We start from the raw sequence: 17462 nt of genomic DNA on the forward strand, positions 1-17462 counted from the left end.
CAGAGTTATAGCCTTTAAGGCAAGCCCTATACAGGCCTACCAAAATCCTTTGATTAAATTAATGCATCTTTACAGACAACCTTTTCTATTCAGCTCAAACTCCTCATGCATACCATCAGCACTGCCAATGTCGGCCACAAAGCGCGTCTTCCTACCCCGTCAGCCCTGTGCAATCAGCCCAGCAAAGGTCAAGTGAGCTGGATCCGATTTCTGCTCATCTATCAGCAACCAGTTTACTTACTAACAGCTTGTCTACATGGGAAAGGTGCACCAATTCAACCTACGTGTAGTCAAACTGATTTACTTCACCTAGTGTAAACCCTTAGGTGGACACTGCATTTCAATTCAGAAGTAGCTTATTTGGGTTTGGATTAAAAATGGTTTCCAACATGATTAAGCTCGAGGGGTTAGGTAAATCAGTTCTTCAAATCATCTAAATTAAAACCAATTTTTTTTTTTTTTTACATAGCAAAGGCCTAACTTCTGATAACTCATGCATGCAAAGCCAATAGGCATAACATAGCTCTGACTGGTGACCTACCTTGACCTGCATACTGCTATTACTTCGACAAGGGAAATAAAACACTCAGCTCGTCTCTCAGAGCATAGGGCGAGTTTGCAGGGATGCCAGCGAGAACAGGGAGCATGCTTTTATATAGGAATATTTGAAATAATAGCCATGGAGACTTCCTAGAGCATTTTTACGAGACACTTTTTGGAATGGAATATTTCAATTGTTTGCTTCACTTAAAGGATCGCACCAGTCTGAGATCAAGTCCACCTCAAATCCAAGTCACAAGTAATTTCAGATCCAACAGGGAAATTCTGTTTTAGGAAACACATGTTACATATTTGTTTAAATGTTTCTCTTCCCTCCGCCCTGTAAAAAACCCACACAATAAGGAAACCAACTAACCAGAGAAACAAATTAGACATAAAAACACTTTCCAAGGTACAATGAAAACACCGCCATAAAAAATTAGTCTTCATCCTTTCTGTTATAATAACCTTAAGTATTGCTTCCATCAGTTTTCAGACAACAGTGAAATTTTGAGACTGCTTTGCCCTTTAAAAACTAGGAAGAGGAAAAATGAATAATTTACAATATCATCAATGCTCTAATCTTTGTAACTCAATGTCAGGATTGGATTCATACATTTGTGTCACACCTTTTAAGGATGAGGGATCTGCAAAAGAAGAGGGAAAAAGCTTTGCCTTTGTGTTGCTTTCTGCTATTTAAAAGCAACCATCACCAACTCCCCCCAACTGGCCCTCTTCAGCAAAAGAATTTTTAGCCTTCAAAATTCAGGTCTCGTCTAGCTCGCCTTCACCAGAAGATTTCACAAAAGATTGGAAAACTAGCAAGATGACCCCACAGTGCAATATCTAGAGACTGAAGCCTGAACAAATGAGAATGGAAGGGAAAGGAGTTGGAGGCTATTTAGGTATCCATGTATTAATGCCAATTCATTCAACGGCTTGATAAACAATTGAGAGCATCTTTATTATTAAACACATCACCCTTCATCTGAGGGGCACGAAAGATCCCATTCCTGCTCTCCTGTCCACCAAGGAGAGCTACAGCAACAAAGCAGGAAAGACATTTGATAATCCAAATATTTCTATAGAAAAAGAATGAAGGCAAATTAAACAGGATAAAAAACCCTATTTTTCTATTGCTTCGAAAGCAATGCTCAAGACTCCTGCTCTTAGGACTCGCACCTTGTTTTGTTGCCATTTTTTGGGCATGGATGGCCAGAGGATCCTGCCAGGCACAGGTGGGAGCCTCCAGGGCCAGACAGATCTCTGCTGACCCCAGGGCAGGAGGAATTGTCCTCTCGGTCCTCTACACGTGTGCGGTTTCTCAGACACCAGGATCACCAAACCCAGTCAAGAGCGCTCTCAGAAAACAACATGCTGACCGCTCCTCTGGCTCCACCAGTCCACTCCCCCTCTCCCAGCGTGCAGAGCAGAGCGGTCACTAACCCTTGCTAGAGAGAAGCACAGGGGAAAAGCACTCAGCTTCAGCAGGAAAACGAATCGGAGACTTGAGACTGACTGCACCATTAGGACATGGCACCAGATCAGCAGGAAGTGAAAACTCCCCTGTTATTGCACATGCCGTCCCCGTTTGCGTTTGGAGCCTTTCCCCGCGCACCCGCAGCTACAGGAACTCCCTTCCACCCCATGCAGGCAAAACCCAGCTCTCGCACAGTACGTTTAGTTTAAACCCGAGAGGTCCAAGTCCTGTGAAGGACCCAGCACCTTAAGTCCGTGCCAGGCCAGGAGACGCAGAGGTGGCCTTGCCAAGCTCTTGGCTTTCTTCTAGACCCTGCGTGCTCCAGTTTCTTCAGCCTCTGGAAGTTGCTGGAGGAGTGTGGGGGGGGGGCGGACACAGAAGAGGCGTCACACTGTGCCCTCCTTTTGGTTGACCTTTGGTGTCCTGCCAGTTAAGCCCCAAAGCCCCTTTGATGATAGAGGACTAAGTGTAGGGGGGAGATATATCATTGCTGAAGCCCAGTGACCAAGCAGCTACATGTTTCAAGATCCCCTAGGGATGTCCAATTCCTCTCTGGAGGCATTCACATCAAAGGCTTCTCATTAATCTTTGTATTTCCCAACTGTATCGTGACCTTCAGATGCAGGAGTGAACAGGGAAGGGGTGAAAGGAGAGGAAACCAAAGCAAGCAAGCCAGAAGCCTGACAGTGCACATGCTGCCTAAAGAAATGCCTGCCTCATGGCCTAGTGACCTCCCGGGCTCGCCGAGGAAAAGGGGCAACAGACTTTCATTTCTAATTAGCTGCCATTTACCCACCTTCCACAAAACCTGCATCTCCTTCCCCGACCCCCCGAAAAAAGAAACCCTGCACATCACAAAGCAGCGGGCAACAAGAGGAAGCAGCTTCACACAAAAGCTCGTGAATGAGACGGTTGCAGTTTATTCAAGATACTTCCTAGAGCAGCTGCCAGCAGCAAGCACGAACCAGAGGTGGAGCAGCTGCCAGCCAGGTTCAAGGCTCTGGATCCAAGAGCAGCAATTTTCAAAAAACACTAGGAGACCAACACAACCAAAGCCAAGAGGTTTACACTTCTGGGGAAAGACGGGTTTCGCTGCCCCTGCAAACTGCCGCAGAAGTCAGAGACCTGCTACTCAGCACAGAATTAAGCCTCTTTTGGCCATTTGTTTCAAGCAGGTCCCTGGACTCTCCCAAAACGTTGCTTAAACAGTTGCCATTTCAGGTGGAACTGCAGTAAGCCTGCAACCAAGGCAGCTTTTCAAGCAGGGCTGCTCTGGCATCAGACCCACGTCAGGTATTTCCAGGATCTCCTGCTGACCAACAAGAGCTCCTGCCTGCTCAAAACAAAGAGGAAACAGTGGAGAGGCTGATTAAAATAACAAGACGACCAAGGAGGTGGTTGCGGCGGTTCTTTCCCAGCAGACACCGCTGCAGGCCAAGGCAACGGGACGCTAAAGCAGCAGCGGGGCAGAGCAACTGTCTGCGGTCCATTCCCGGGAGCCAGGCATCGCTCCGGCAGCATGCGGCAGGCACGCATCCAGCTCCCACCCAGCAAGAGACATGAAACCCCAGACACCTGGTGCTCTGCCCCGTCTCTCTCCTTGCACAAGAACATGCGAATTGCCATTCGTTCGCTGGGTCAGACCACAGGTCCACCTTGCCCAGTCTCCGGTGCCACAGAGTCAGGAGGAGTTGCAGCAACGCCACCCTCCACTTCTGCCCCCGGCACGGCTCTGCTGTGGTGCAGCAAACAGACGGGCCTGCCCCCAGCCCCCTGACTAGCAGCACAGGCGTGCGGCACGCGCCTCCCCCGGCGGCTACAGCAGGACCCTCCACTCTCCCCTGACTCAGTGCCGTGACTCAGCACGGACGCGCTAGGTCTGCTGCCGAGTCCTCCATGCATTGCAGAGGGCTCGTTTGGAGATATTAAAAGCCTGTCTACAATTCTGCACTGCGAGAGCAGACATCCAAAGCAACCCTTTCCCCAGGGCCTGGCTTGCAGCCGACCCTCCAGAGAGCCCTCTGTGCCGCTGACTGACCCGTCGCCTCCGGCAGGCGTGCTGCAACCAGGACATGAGCATTTTGCAGCCTCTTCTCCCGGAAAAGGCAACACGTGCTGACCGGACCATGCACGGCGTGCTCCGCTCGGATCCCAGCACAGCCGGTACAAGCTGGAGATTCATGCTTCCCCCTTCGCCAGACTGAAGGTCAACTATACCAGGGCTACAGGCACCTGCCTACAACACATGGAGCCCAGCAGGCCAGATGAGTGGCACAGGCCTGATCCCAGCAAAGGCTGGTCCTGGAGCATGGGGCGGCATTCACCTGGCCTGCAAGACTGGAATCTGGCAGCAGCATTACCTGCTACAAGTCCCTGGAGCCAAGGCAGCTGCCACTCCCCCCGCCACCAGATTTTTGACCCCACCAGCAGCTCTGTAGACTAGGTCACACAGCTCGGGACAGGTCCTGGTCCTCCCGGCCGAGAACAATCCTGCTGAAAGAAGGCCAAGAGCAATACAGGGAGTGGAAGCAACTACCACAACATCAGGGAAGAGGAGAAAGGCAAAAACTCCTAGCCAGAGGATCCAAGTGCACCGCCTTTCTCCAACCGAGAGGGGAAGGGAGCCCAGGCAGACTTCTGCATCTCCGAGTAAATGCGTCTCCTAGGTCTGACACCCCTGCAGAACAGCCACAGCTCCCAAACCTTGTTATCCAAGTTGGCCTTCTTTCCATGCCAAGATGCCAGAATAAATTCATAAGGCCCAAATACGTCCATGTACCAGGGAAATGAGGGAAGCAAAGAAACAGCTTCATCTACAAACACGCATTATGGATCAAGGAGGGAGCAGCGTCCCTCTTGCAGCAACTAGTGTGCCCATCCCTAGGACACTGCAGGTCCAAGCACCTGCCCAACCGACAGCGACGAGCAGCCTGGGAGGGAAGATGAAATGCCCAAATGCACAAGGTAGGGGACACAACACAGATTTCCACTTCCAAACCACCCTGCAGATCTTTTATCACCGATCCTGTGGCGAGGTAAACATCTCCTCCTTATACACGGGAACAGAGGCACAAAGATTCGACTACTTGCCCGCAGCCAGCATTACAATGAATACAGGCCTTCGCGACCCCGCCGCCACGTTCACGTCAGCCAGCTGCATTTCTAACAGCCCGCAAGCACTTGAAGGATGTAAACAGCAAAGCCAGAGAAATATTCAGGCTAGGAAAGTTTCTAACTAGAACGAGTGACACTGAGAGGAAAAAGTGAGGTTCCCCCCCAGTGAACTTTCTAGGAATGGAGGCATGCAGGCCGTGGTATCGCCTCCGCAAGGAAAGGGCGACATCCCCACTGCTTAAAACTGGACTGGAAAAAAACAGCAGGCAATATCCTGCCAGGAAACAATCCCGCACGGGGCCCTGCGAGATGCACACGATGATCCCAGAGGTCTTCCCATATTCCACTGCCGCGATTACGCTGAGCGGCGTGCGGGGCATTTGCTCTCCTCCCTCCGCCCCCCAATATTCCTGGGAAGGGAAACTCCCTCCCCCAGGGCTGGATGTGCCCAGTCGGCGCAAGGCATCCAGTTCCCAGCCCCCAGAGGCTGCCGCCTGAATGCAGCCTTCCTGCTGCCCAGCTTCTTGTAATAGCTTTATGTAAATGCCGTCCAGCTCTCACAATGTGCCGGTAGGACTGCACTGGGAGGGGGCCGAGGAAAGGGGGGGCTTCACGTTAGACATCAACAAAGCAGAAGGTTAATTTGAAACTCACAGCCCTGCTGCTCGTGTGCTTGTCTCTCCCTCACCCTCATGCCTCGCTCTCCTTTCTGTGCAAAGCCTGACATCTACAGTTCTGTCTGGCACAGTAAGGGGCTGCTAATCGGAAATGCATGCAAGGACGTTGGGTACACAGCAGCCGGGAGCTCTCGCGCTCCTTCAGTGACTGCACGGCCGCTCAGAAAAGCTTTCGCTAGCACACAAACCAAGCACGCGCACATCCACTTCAGCCTCGGAAACGGACACGCGTCTGCAGGAAAGACGACCTGGCACAGACCTCATGGGCGCCCAAAGTCCCCAGAAGGCCGAGCCATGCCCGCGACCCACTGGCAGATTTCTCTCGGCTTGGAGAATCACCACGACCGACAGCGCACGAGGCAGTGTAAACTGGGATGAAACTGGCTCCTCCTGGTGCACGCTGATGTTTTGTGCTTTCCACTGGAGAGACCTCTTTCCCCTTTTAAAAGCAACTGGAGTCGCATCCGACCACCTCAGCAACCAGATTGTGGGATATTACCTAGACAAGCAGCTTGGGGCCTTAACGCATCCTTTTGCCCTGTGTTTCTAACAATGTTTAGGGCGGTGGGATCTTGGTCTAGGACTGTAGCCCTCAGGCACGTCTACAACACAGATGCAATAAGTGAAGAGGATGTATTGCAACCAAGCCAGCTGCAGAACAACGTTCAGATGCTGAAACAGCTCCGAACACTGACCTGCCATGACCCAAATGCACGCCACTATCCCCAGAAATCAGCAGTTCCCTCCTTCCTGGATTTCTTACAGGTGCATTAGTTTGCATGCCCCCTTACAGCCAGCCTCCCAAGTCAAATCCCAGCACTACAGCCACATCCTCCAAGCGTTCAATCTCTCACCAAGACACAAGGGCTTTGGTAGGCCAAAGTGGATCATACACCGGCCCACTTAGGGCTGTTTCTGACTGCAACCCCTTCAGGCTGCAAGTGCCTCCAACACCCATCCATCTATTCTGTTTTTCCCCACCGTTGTTTCGTAAGAGGTAGGCAAAAACCCAGAAAACAGTATGGGTATACACTGAACAGCAATAGCACAGGTGCCAAAATAACGCAGAGAGTATTTGTGTTGTGCCCACCACCGTAAGACCAGACAGGGTTTGGGATTCATATGTGCGGCAGTACGCCTGAACAAGCTTGCTTATGGTATGATGGGGGGGGAGGGGGGCATCTAAAACTCGGCACACTAACAGGCCATTCTGCAATTAGTTTATTGCTGATGGAAAGAATTGCGGTTCTCTCTCGGCTTCTCATGCAGACACCAGGCAAGCCCTGCGAAGCACGTATCTGTATTTATTCCAGAGAGGCAGTGATTCGACAAACTTTCTAGCCAGCCATCCTAGGTTATCGGTACACTGGGAGGGAGAATGGAGCAGGCAGAGTATTCACACAAAGAAAGAACAGCATCACAGCAAACTCTTACTTCCCAGGACCTGCCTATTTCATTCATTTCTAGGGCATGATGATTTTTCTACAGGTGCATTCATGTCCTCAGAGCAAGTGCTCAGACAGGGCTAAATACTGCACAAAACACATAATTTTAACTTTCCCATGGGGGGAGGAAGAATCCTCCATGAACAGTAATAATACTGTCTGTTGCGGTCCTATCGCTACCGATATCTCCAGCCCCACCCCCTCCCCAAACTTGAGAGAGAAGCTACCTTCCTTTCTCCAAACCCCAATCTTTTCTGAAACCCGAGACCTGAAAGCCTGATTTCTCTGGGCTTGCTCTTTCCACCTTCCCAGGAACGCATGTTGTAGAATGAATTAGGGACGACAGAAAAATGTTTCTGCTTTGAGAAAACCTAATTCTGCTGTTTCGCTTGAACTTTTATTAAACAAGGGGCATATTAATAATGGGATCACACCACAAAAAACAGCCAGTCAACAGTTAAATATCTTAAATGCAACAATGACTTCAAGAGGAAAATGTAAAAGAGCCCAGAGGGCCACAAGACAAGGTCAGGATCCTTCAGCAGGGAGAGGGTCCTGAACAATGGCCATTACAATCTGCTTCTTCCACCGCCCAGGCCCCTCCAGCAGCCTCCCATCCCCGCGGATGCACACTGCAAGCAGGCTCTGGGCTCCAAGCAGCAGCAGGCACACAACCTGAAGGCCGCGGTGCTCCACAACCGAATCAGACGGCTCCCTTCTCAATACCCCCAAATTAAAAAATCATTCCAAATCAGAAAGAGCTTTGAACTGTACAGTATACCCTCTCTCTGAAAGCAGACATAATGCAGTCCTGGTCTAAAAGGCCATTCTTAACAAATACGTTCTTTAAGCAGTGGCTGCTGGGGAGATCAACACTTCGCCCCTGCAACGCTGACAGATGGACGCCTGTGTCCTGTGCCACCCCCAGGAAAATGGGAACGGTCACTCCGACAGCTCCACTTCTCTGGAAGCCAGTCAGTCGTGTTTCGTCCGAACGCATGGACTGACGGGCAAGACAAGCGTTAAGAAAACGAAACAAAAACAGAAACAGAAAGCACTGGCTTTCACTAGCCCCTCCATTTCCAGAACGGGAGGCTGAGCACCTGCGCCAGCTGGGAAGTCCCACTCAGATACAACTGCACCAGCCAGGTTTCTTTATACACATGCAGCGAGTACACGTACATCCCGTTCACATTCTTGCACTTCCAAGGCAGAGACAACCTCTGAAATAAGGGACAAAGATGACCAGCTCCACCATTTCCACGAAAAAGGGAAACCTTTGGTATTTCCTCTCTCCCCCCCACCACTTTTTTCTTCTTTTAGTGCAATTGAGCCTGGTTACGCTTATTCTTGCATTAAATCATTCCCTGTGCTTACAAAAAAAAAATTGTAAATCCAGAGCAAGCCAAGAGGCAGGATGTTGAGCGAAGATCCCCCTGCCCTCACCTCGCCCCATTGTGCCTAGGCAGTCCTATTTAGGTACACGTTACGGTCTGTGGTGCCGAGGCCCCCCTCGGGCGCTATGTAGAATGCAGATTTTCCAGACAACAGACCACAACAGCTCCGTCAAAACCATTAGAGTCTGCTGTGCCGAGGCCTATGCACAGATGTTTCGATTCCCATTCTCCTGCCACGACAACCCTCAACAACTCTATCGTGCCAACATTAGTTCCACAGACTGAAAATCCTACCCAGATTTCAAACGACAGAAAATAGGAGGAGGAAGCACAGGCAGCCCTAGGCAGGTGCTGAAAACAGTGCCCGTTTCCAGCAGAATTTCTTCCGTCTGCTTTACTTTTCCCTTCTTCCTAACGCAGAGGTGTAAGCCTGCCATCGGGGACTAACGGGCTACGGTGCGATTCCAGAAGGGGGAGGAAGAGAAAATGGAGTCGTCCTGCACACACCCCGGACACCTCGCCTCGGCCACGGAAGGCTCTGCCTGCGGTGCGGCGTCCGAAACCCAGGGACCGAGAACAAAAAGCACCGACAGACCTGGAAGTACAGCTGCACGCCCGGTGCAGATGTGGGGAAGGAGGCAGGGAGGGAACGGGACTCCTGCTTTTTTCATGGACCATCTCTCCCGTCCGACACATGCGTCTCCATTCAGCCTCACATAACCCACACAAAGGCTAAAGGCGGGATGCGCTCCGCTCAAAACAAAGTTGACGGGCTTAGGAGGTTGGGGTGGGGGGGAAGTAGCCTTTTCTAAAACCCACCGATCTCTTCAATGTTGGGTAAGACACTTTTATCATTAAATGACCGTAGCAGAAACACCGCTCGTTCCAGCAACAGCACAGCCAGGAATAAGATGGTTGCCTAACAATTCCTCCACAGCGGACGAGCAGACCTGGGACTGACAGGAGCGAGGGACGCACATGCAAGGGAGGAAGATGTCAACAAAAACGGTGCCTACCGAAAGTTAACACAGGAGCCTGGCATTTCCCTTCCTGCTTTTTCGGGATACCAGAACTGCTGTGCTGAAAAGCGGAAGCAAACGTTAAGAGAGACTAATGCAGTCAGCCATATGTCCATCAGTTGAGGATTTAGCGATTTCTGCTGAAGCTGTTCAACTGCTGGCCAGGCCCAGAGTAAATCTGCTCCGTGCTATTCCACTGCTCTCTCCCCAGACACAAACAAACTGCGAAATTTGAAGAAGAAGAAGAAGAAAAAAAATTCTAAACCGAAGAGATTAAAAACCATGGACAAATGTTTTTGCTTTTGTGTCTCACCAGCGTGATTGTTTGCTAGACTCGGCTCTGACAATAACCACGAGAAGGCCATCCAAAGGAGCCAAGCACACGCGGAGACTTCTTGTGCTGCCTTTGGTCTGACTGAAAAGCACCTTAGCTCAGTTCTTCGGGAACAAAAGGCCAGCGCCGTGGAAAGTGAAAGAGGTTACCCGGGGGTGTCACATCAAGCCAAGTGTCAGTGCTGGTTCATTTTTCACCAGAGCTTGGTTGCAGAAAAGCTGAAGCAAAGTTCCTAATGGCCACTCTTCCTAGTACAGTCAGACCTTAAAAAAAAATAAAATAAATAAAATAAAATAAAATGAAGCACCACCTTTGCAGTTAGCACAATTAGTTTCTTTTTCCTCCCTTCTGCTTCTTTTGTTTGCTTTTGTTACTGACCGAAGGCTGCTCGCGGAGGAGAGCGGGGCTGGATGGTAATATTAGTAACATCAGGAAAACTGGATCCCTATCTCCGAGTCAGCCAGCTGACCAGGGAGAGGAAAAAACCACTTAAAAATGTTAAACTGGAGATGAAGACGAGGAAAGAAATTAAGGGAAAAAGCCTTGCAACACTTTCCTTCTTTTCACAGCGGGAGCCCCACTAATGCTGGCCTCAGATTTGCAAGTGAATTGAAGTCGTCATTAGAACTTTTTTTTTGTGGAGGGGGGAGGGAGGGAGGGACAGAGGAGAGTATTAAAGACATTAAGACGGGGAGCAAGGGAGAGAAAAGGAAATTGAGATGAATCATCGCCTGCCACGGCAGCCCATGGACAGGCCACAGAAAGTAGATGCCCGAGCCTTTAACCAGATCCTGGGATCGCAGCTCCTTCCCGAGCAGGCAAATGTGAGAGTGACGGAAAGGCACTACTTGACCCTCAGCCTTTGAACCCAGAACTTGCTCGGCGGCTGCACTTCCCCGCACCGCCGTAGGCTCCAGCTGAGACGGGGGGAGGCACAACAAACAGCTCAAATATGAAAGGAAATGACATCAGCAAACTGAAGGACCTGGTTAATAGAGATCAAAACAAAACAAACTTCGAAACCTTTTGTGCGGCCCCGAGCCCTCTCCCGAGAAAGCGTCGCCGCCGGAGAGCCGGACCAGCCGCGCCGCGGGAAAACAGAGGCCCGGCGCGGGCCGGGGAAGGATGGACGGACGGGCGGGCCGGCCAGCCGGGGAGTGGGCAGAGCACAGCTGCCTCCGTTCGCTCCTCTGCCGATATTTAATATTTATTGGTGTTTATAATCCAAACGCCACGCTCTGCGTTTCACTTAATACAGGACCAGACAGTGCTCCCTAATGAGGGAGCATTACAATCGGCTTGTAATACTGAATTTTTAATGCTGCCAAGGATTCTGTTACATAACCGTATGAAAACCAGGAGCGGGAAGGGGGCTCGCGGCGACACGACGCACCGGGTCACCGCCTGCCCGGGCGCGCGGTCCTGCTCCCCACGCTGCAGCTTCCAGCCGGCCCCGAGTCCCAGCACAGGTGGCCGAGCTGCGAACTGGAGCGGCTGGCCCGCCTTCCCCGACCCCCGCCCAGGCAACGGGGTCACGCTGCGTCTCCCGCACCCGTCCTTCCAACTCCGCTCGGCCGCCTGCCAGGTTTTAAACCGCTTCGCTCCGCGGATGGGGGGAACGGCAACTTTCTCCTCGTCCGCAGAGCAGGGGACAGATCCCAGCACGTAAAAGTTCACCGAGGCACACGCACACCCAGACGCACAGCAAACGCACATCGCCTCCGCCGCTCCTCTCGGTAATACCCTACGACTGTAAATCTATAACCGCTGCAATGATTTAGTGATTAAAAACATGATAACATATTGTGCAACTGCAAACCACACCACCCCTGCCAACTCTCCTCCGAGACACGGCAACAAAAAGACAGAAAACGCGTTGCTTGCAGCAATCCTCCCAAGCTCCGCCAAGACACGGGGTGGGGGGGACGGGACGGGACGGGGCTTCGGAGTCACGGCTGAACACCGGTCCAGACGAGGGGCAAATTAAACGGGGCAGAGCTGCACGGACGACCGCCTCGCCAACAAATTACCATCTACACACGCCTGGCTTTTCTCTCGCTTTTTAACTTTGTCCTAACTGGAATAACTGGTCTTGTGCGACGACGTCTTGCATATTCAAAGTGCTTTGTAATAGGACACGGAGACCGAGCCTTATTTGCCTAAACTCAATGGTTTTATTCCCCCCCCCCCCAACACACACACATACTTTTTTTTTCTTCCTTGCGGGAAGAGGGGGGCGGGGGGAGGGAAAGCTGGAAGCTACAAAGCAAATACCTGGCAGGGAAGGGAAGGGGAGGGCAGGGCAGGGCAGGGGAGGCTGCGAGTCGTAGCCCGACCTGATCCTCTCTCTGTACACGCGTGTTTTGGAAGCGGCCGTGGGAGTTCCGTGCCCGCGGCCGGCCCTGGGGGAGCGGCGGAGACGGAGCGAGGAGCCCTGCCCTCGAGTCCGGGGCCAGAGCCGCCCGCGCCGCCGCCTTCCCCCGGCCGAGGGGCGCGCCGGGCCTCCCCCGCGGGCCTGGGCAGAGCCGGGGCCGGGGCCGGGGCCGGGGCACGGGACGGGGCGCTGCCCTTTGTTGCGGCCCGCGGGCAGGGCCGGGCAGGGAGGTCGGGCCGGGCCGGGCCGGGCGGCACCTGCGGGTCGGGCCGGGCCGGGCCGGGCCGGGCCAGGCCGAGCGTCCCGGCGCGGAGTTGCGGGCCGGGCCGGGGAGGAGAGGAGGGGGCGGCCCGGCGCCATGCAAAGCAGCCCGAGGAGGAGCCGCGGGAAGGGGAAAGTTGTCACTTACGCGGCGGCGGCGCCCTCAGTGCCGGGCGGCCGCGGGCAGGCGGAGGAGGCGGAGGCGCAGGCGGAGGCGGAGGCAGCGGCAGCGGCAGCGGGGCGGCCGGCGGGCCAGCCCGGGGCGGCGGCGGCAGCAGCGGGCGCGGGGAGCCGGAGCCGGGGCCGGAGCCGGGCGGGAGCCGCCGCCGCCGCCGCCGCTGCCCAGCAGCAGCATGGTGGAGCGGCCGGGCCGAGCCGAGCCGAGCCGAGCCGCGCGGGGCGGAGCGGGCGGGCGGGCGCGGAGCGGAGCGGAGCGGGCGGGCGGCGGGCGCGGAGCGGGAGCGCCCGGACTCCGCTGTGAGCGGGCGACGGCGGCGGCGGGAGCGGGCGGGCGAGCGGCGGCGGGCGGGGGAGGGGGCGCGCTCGCACGGGGGGGGGGGAAACTCTTTGGATCTTTATTCTGCTAATTAGTTTCCTGCAAAAAATGGCTGATTAGTGCAGTGCGCATGTGCCTCATTACCCAGGCACGACGGGAAGGGCTAATTAGCCACCTTCTGGATCAATGCGAGCGAGCCCGCCCGCGCGGGGGGGGACGGGCGGGCGGAGCCCAAACTTGGGGCGGCCCCGCCGGGGGGAGCGGGCACCTGCCCCCGCCGGCCGGCCTCCTTCCTCCCCGTCCCTTCCCCTTCCCCTTCCTCCGCGTCCCCTCCTCCGCCTCCGCCTCCACCTGCGCCCGGGAAAGTTGCGCGGAGCGGAGCGGAGAGTCCGCACGACGCGCCGCGCCTTTGTCAGGCCGCACAATGGGCCGCCGCCGCCGCCGCCGCCTCCCCTCCCCCGCTCTCGGGGCTCTCGCCTCGCCTCGCCTCACGCGCTGCCCCGCCGGGCCGGGCCGGGCCGCCCCCGCCGTGGGGGTGGGGGCGGGGGCGGGGGGCGTGCGTGTCCGTGTCCGGCCGACTAACCCGCGTGTTTTCCCCTCCTAGGCGTCCCCGGGACAGCGGAGCGGGCCGGCCGAGCGACCGCAGCGTAAGTGTGACATTTATTTGGAGGTTGTGACCCGACCCGCGCGTCGCTCCGTGCACGGGGGGCTGGCCGCGCCTCGCGTGAGGAGCAGAGCTGGAGAAGTCCACTTGTCCACTTCTTAATTTAACAAACAGCCAAGCCCCCCTAGCCCCATCGCGCTGCCTCTGGCGAGCGGAGCCACCAACTTGGAGCTGCTCGCGCTCCGTCTAGGCGGGGGACACTTCCCCTGGCGTGGGCCCGCGCGGGGGATGGGTTCTGCCTGTTTACACGCGCGCGTGCGGCGAGAGGGCCGGGGAAACACGGCACCGTTACGGAGACTGCCGGCCGCGCTCCCTCGCACCTTCGCGGCAGGCTCTGCCCCCTCGCTCCCCGCCACGGGGACGCGTGGACTCCACAAACGCAAACACGCGGGAGCGCGTCTGTCTGGGTAGTTCACGCAAACCAAACGGCCCCCGGCTCTGCCGTGCTCTTCTCCCCTCGCGCTCGCAGCTCCTGCGTTCTTGTCCTTGTTTCTGCGCTCAAAGTGACCGGAAAAGGAGGAGGGCAGCTGCAGCTCCTGGGGTCAGAGGTGCTACCGCAGCCCGCCCCTCCCGCGGCAGCCCCTGGGGTCAGCAGCAAAGCCAGAGCGAGGAGCGCTCTTACGCCTCGCCCTTCCCACGGCCGCAGGCAGCGCAGCGCGGGGTCAAGCCGCAGCCGCTCGGGGCAGAACACGAGGGGAAGAGCACTGCAGAAGTTGGCGGAGGAGAGGAGGCAGAGTTGTCCCTCGCCCTGGTGACAGGCGAGTATGACTTTGGGGGGGGCAGGGAGAGGACTTCCCACTTCCGCTTGGGGCAGAAGGGCAGGGGGACGGAGCCTGCCGGTGAGCCGACCTGTCCTGCCGTTGTCCCGCTGCACAAACACTGAAATCGGGGGAGCAGACTACAGACGGCTGAGACGATTGCAGAGAGTGGTGACAAACGGCAGACAGTGCGTGCCGTGTGACTAGGCACACGTTGGCTCTAGGTGCTGCCTAGGAAATTCGGCTGTCCTGGAAAGAGTTATTGTGCTGTGGGGGGGAACGACGTTCCGTTATTAAAGTGCAAAAAAATAAAAAAAAGAGAGGGGAAATTTTAATCCTGTTTAAGTGGAAATCTCAACTATGCATCACCGTGGCTGTTTCCATTTTATTTGTATGCTCGCACACACCTTCATGGGTATAAATGCCCAGTATCTTTTGTGTGGGTCTCTTGAATGTGCTTAGCAGCAGGGAGGTTTCCAGCCCCTAGTCAGCCTTGAAAAGAGAATAGGTATTTTCATCCAGCAAGAGCTGGCCGAACACTTCGGTCACTGGATCAAGTAGTACGACACGTTTCACCTTTGTCTGGTCTCAGATGTGTGTGTTCGCAATTCCACCGTTGCACTGGTGGAGCAAATGCTGGATACAGCGTTATACAACTTGAGACTGAACTTACTTAGTGAGCTAACTTTTCTTTAACAAGCTGGTAAAGACAAGAGGATTAGAGATGACCAGGCTGCAAGGTCCTTACTAGTGCGATGAGGAGCACGTAGGTCTCCACGTGTGCTGGGGTGAATGTGTCCAGGTTCCCTTCATTCTGTAGGTGCATACAGTCCCCCGGACTGGAAATAGTCTGGCTATCCAGCAGTTCAGGATGAAAAAGCTTTTCCCCAAAACACGAGTGGGATGAAGGGCAAGGAACGGCCCCTGAATTCAATGGGCCGCGCACCAAATTAACTGTAGACCCCCATCAGCAAGACCCGGAAATACCACTCGGAGTTAAAGATCCGAGGGACCTACTGGACGATCTGGCCCGCTGATGCTGGGGACCGGGACGTGAGCATGGTGCCTGTGTGTCGGGGGAAATTCCAGGCTGTTTTTTAACCTCTGTCTTAAGAAGGACAATAAATAATTGTAAAACATAACGCTGTTTAGAAAGAGCTTGGATAGGAACTGTTAGTATCGTTTTCTGCTTCTTGGAAATATGTCTAGAGAATTAAAACAAAACATGAAGGGCCAGAGTCCTTGAAGTAGCTCCAAATGATAAAGTCTGCCATTCATGTTAAACACAGTGTGCATTGTGAGAAGACAGGTCAATTTGAAGGCATTTGTCAGGTTTCCAGTTCCCTCTGCTCTTTTGCAATGAAATCTGGGATCAAACCTTGGTACTCGAGTTGGAAAGGGGCTGCGGTTTTCTCAGCATTTATTACTTCAATTTACCTGCACAAGGCTCGGATTGTATTTTTATTGAGAAAGTTTGTTTACATCCAGCTGAATGGGGGGTGGGGGGGACGGGTTAAAACGAAACCTCAGAGTCGGTGCGTTAATTTAAGGGTTCAAAAAGGTACAAGCAGCGTAGAGGATCGAAGCAACCGACCTGACTGCGAAAGAGCTAAGCGAGGGGCAAAAGCGATCTCGTACATGGCGCCCGTTTGAACATGCCTAGCAAGCGGCATGAGAAGAGAGACGCCAACAGCAGCACGTTCATTGTCAGGATGCAGAATTTCAGCAGGGCTGGAGAGGCATACTGCTGAGCAGCCCCAGACAGACGTGCGAGTGTCTTCTGGAGGCATGTGCGTGTTGTGTCATGGGCACCGCTAAGAAATGTACATGCCAGAGGGATGGATGGATGCATTTCTTGAGAGAGACGTGGTGTAAGATTTGCAAGAGGATCTGCAGTAAAGAAAATCAGGGAGCTGTATGATCTCTCTCTCTCTCTCTTTTTTAAAATTCAGTAACATCTTTTTAAAAATGGATATCTGAATCTTTCTTTTCTTTTTTTAGACCACTGGATTATCTGAGCCGTTAGGTATGAGGGGACATCGGTGGGCTGGTCCAGCCGCCTCACCCTCCCGGGTATGTCACTGCATGGATACGTCTTAGGGCTCTGGCACATTTCTAAGACAACCGCTTTCCTATTTTCCAGGCCTTAATTCAAGGTCTGTCAGACTTTCCTGCAAGGGGAACAATGAACGCTTCCTATGTAGCTATATACCCAACTCTAATTTAAAAGAAAAATCAGGAAAAAGTCTTGGCATTTAATTCGGACGCACTAACCAGATAAATCCTGAGCATCATGGCTTTGTGACCTGGGGTTTCTGCTCAAAATACTCTATGGATGTATCTTACAACTGCACTTTTTAATGCCTGTTTAACCTTGTGCCTCCTGTGTTGTCATCAAGATCAGAAATTAATAAACATTTTTTAAACCACTGTCATGTTCAATTTCCTCACTCTTAAATACAAAAACCTCAATAAAACTCAAATGTATTGGAACAACCTTAAAAGGGAAAGCAAAGATTTAATTACAAACTAACAGAATTCTAAAACAAATTGTTTAATTAATTTTTTTGGGGGGGGGAGGGGAAAGAGTTTGTTTTCAAGCCTCTTTTCCAAGTAGCCTCCACAAAATTCAGCATGACTGTATCAAATGCAGTAAGATATTTTGCATCTTTTCAGTGCAAGAAGGGCCCTTCCACCTGTGAATAAGAGCCCCTCCTTCTTAAGGGCTCACAAGTCACAGAAACTTCCCCAAATACACGCCAGGAACAAGTTCACAGCCTTCCAAATCTTTACATCTTCAAAGGTTTGCAATGGGAATCAGGCACCTAGCTGGCCTTTCTGCCTTTGAAAGTCTTCCCTCCTAGATTTGTTTCAGAATTGAGATGAAGACGGAGGGAGGGAGC

General features: G+C 53.5%; 1 protein-coding gene across 10 annotated transcripts in view; it reads right to left on the reverse strand.

The window, feature by feature from the left end:
• Positions 1–17462, reverse strand: part of ZFHX3 (zinc finger homeobox 3) — an 832685-nt gene that overhangs the window by 192850 nt on the left and 622373 nt on the right. For 2 of the 10 annotated variants that reach the window (XM_090063366.1, XM_090063362.1), the window contains exon 1: positions 12790–13309. The exons of 6 other annotated variants lie outside the window; for them this stretch is intronic. The gene's annotated coding sequence lies outside the window, so the exon portion shown is untranslated. Of the gene's footprint in view, positions 1–9669; positions 10270–12036; positions 13310–17462 lie in introns of those variants that run through there. 2 more of the 10 variants (XM_090063363.1, XM_090063360.1) reach the window with 2 other exon arrangements.

Source organism: Crocodylus siamensis, chromosome 9 (assembly GCF_052110815.1).
Source record: "Crocodylus siamensis isolate JL-2025a chromosome 9, ASM5211081v1, whole genome shotgun sequence".
NCBI classification, from domain to species: domain Eukaryota; kingdom Metazoa; phylum Chordata; order Crocodylia; family Crocodylidae; genus Crocodylus; species Crocodylus siamensis.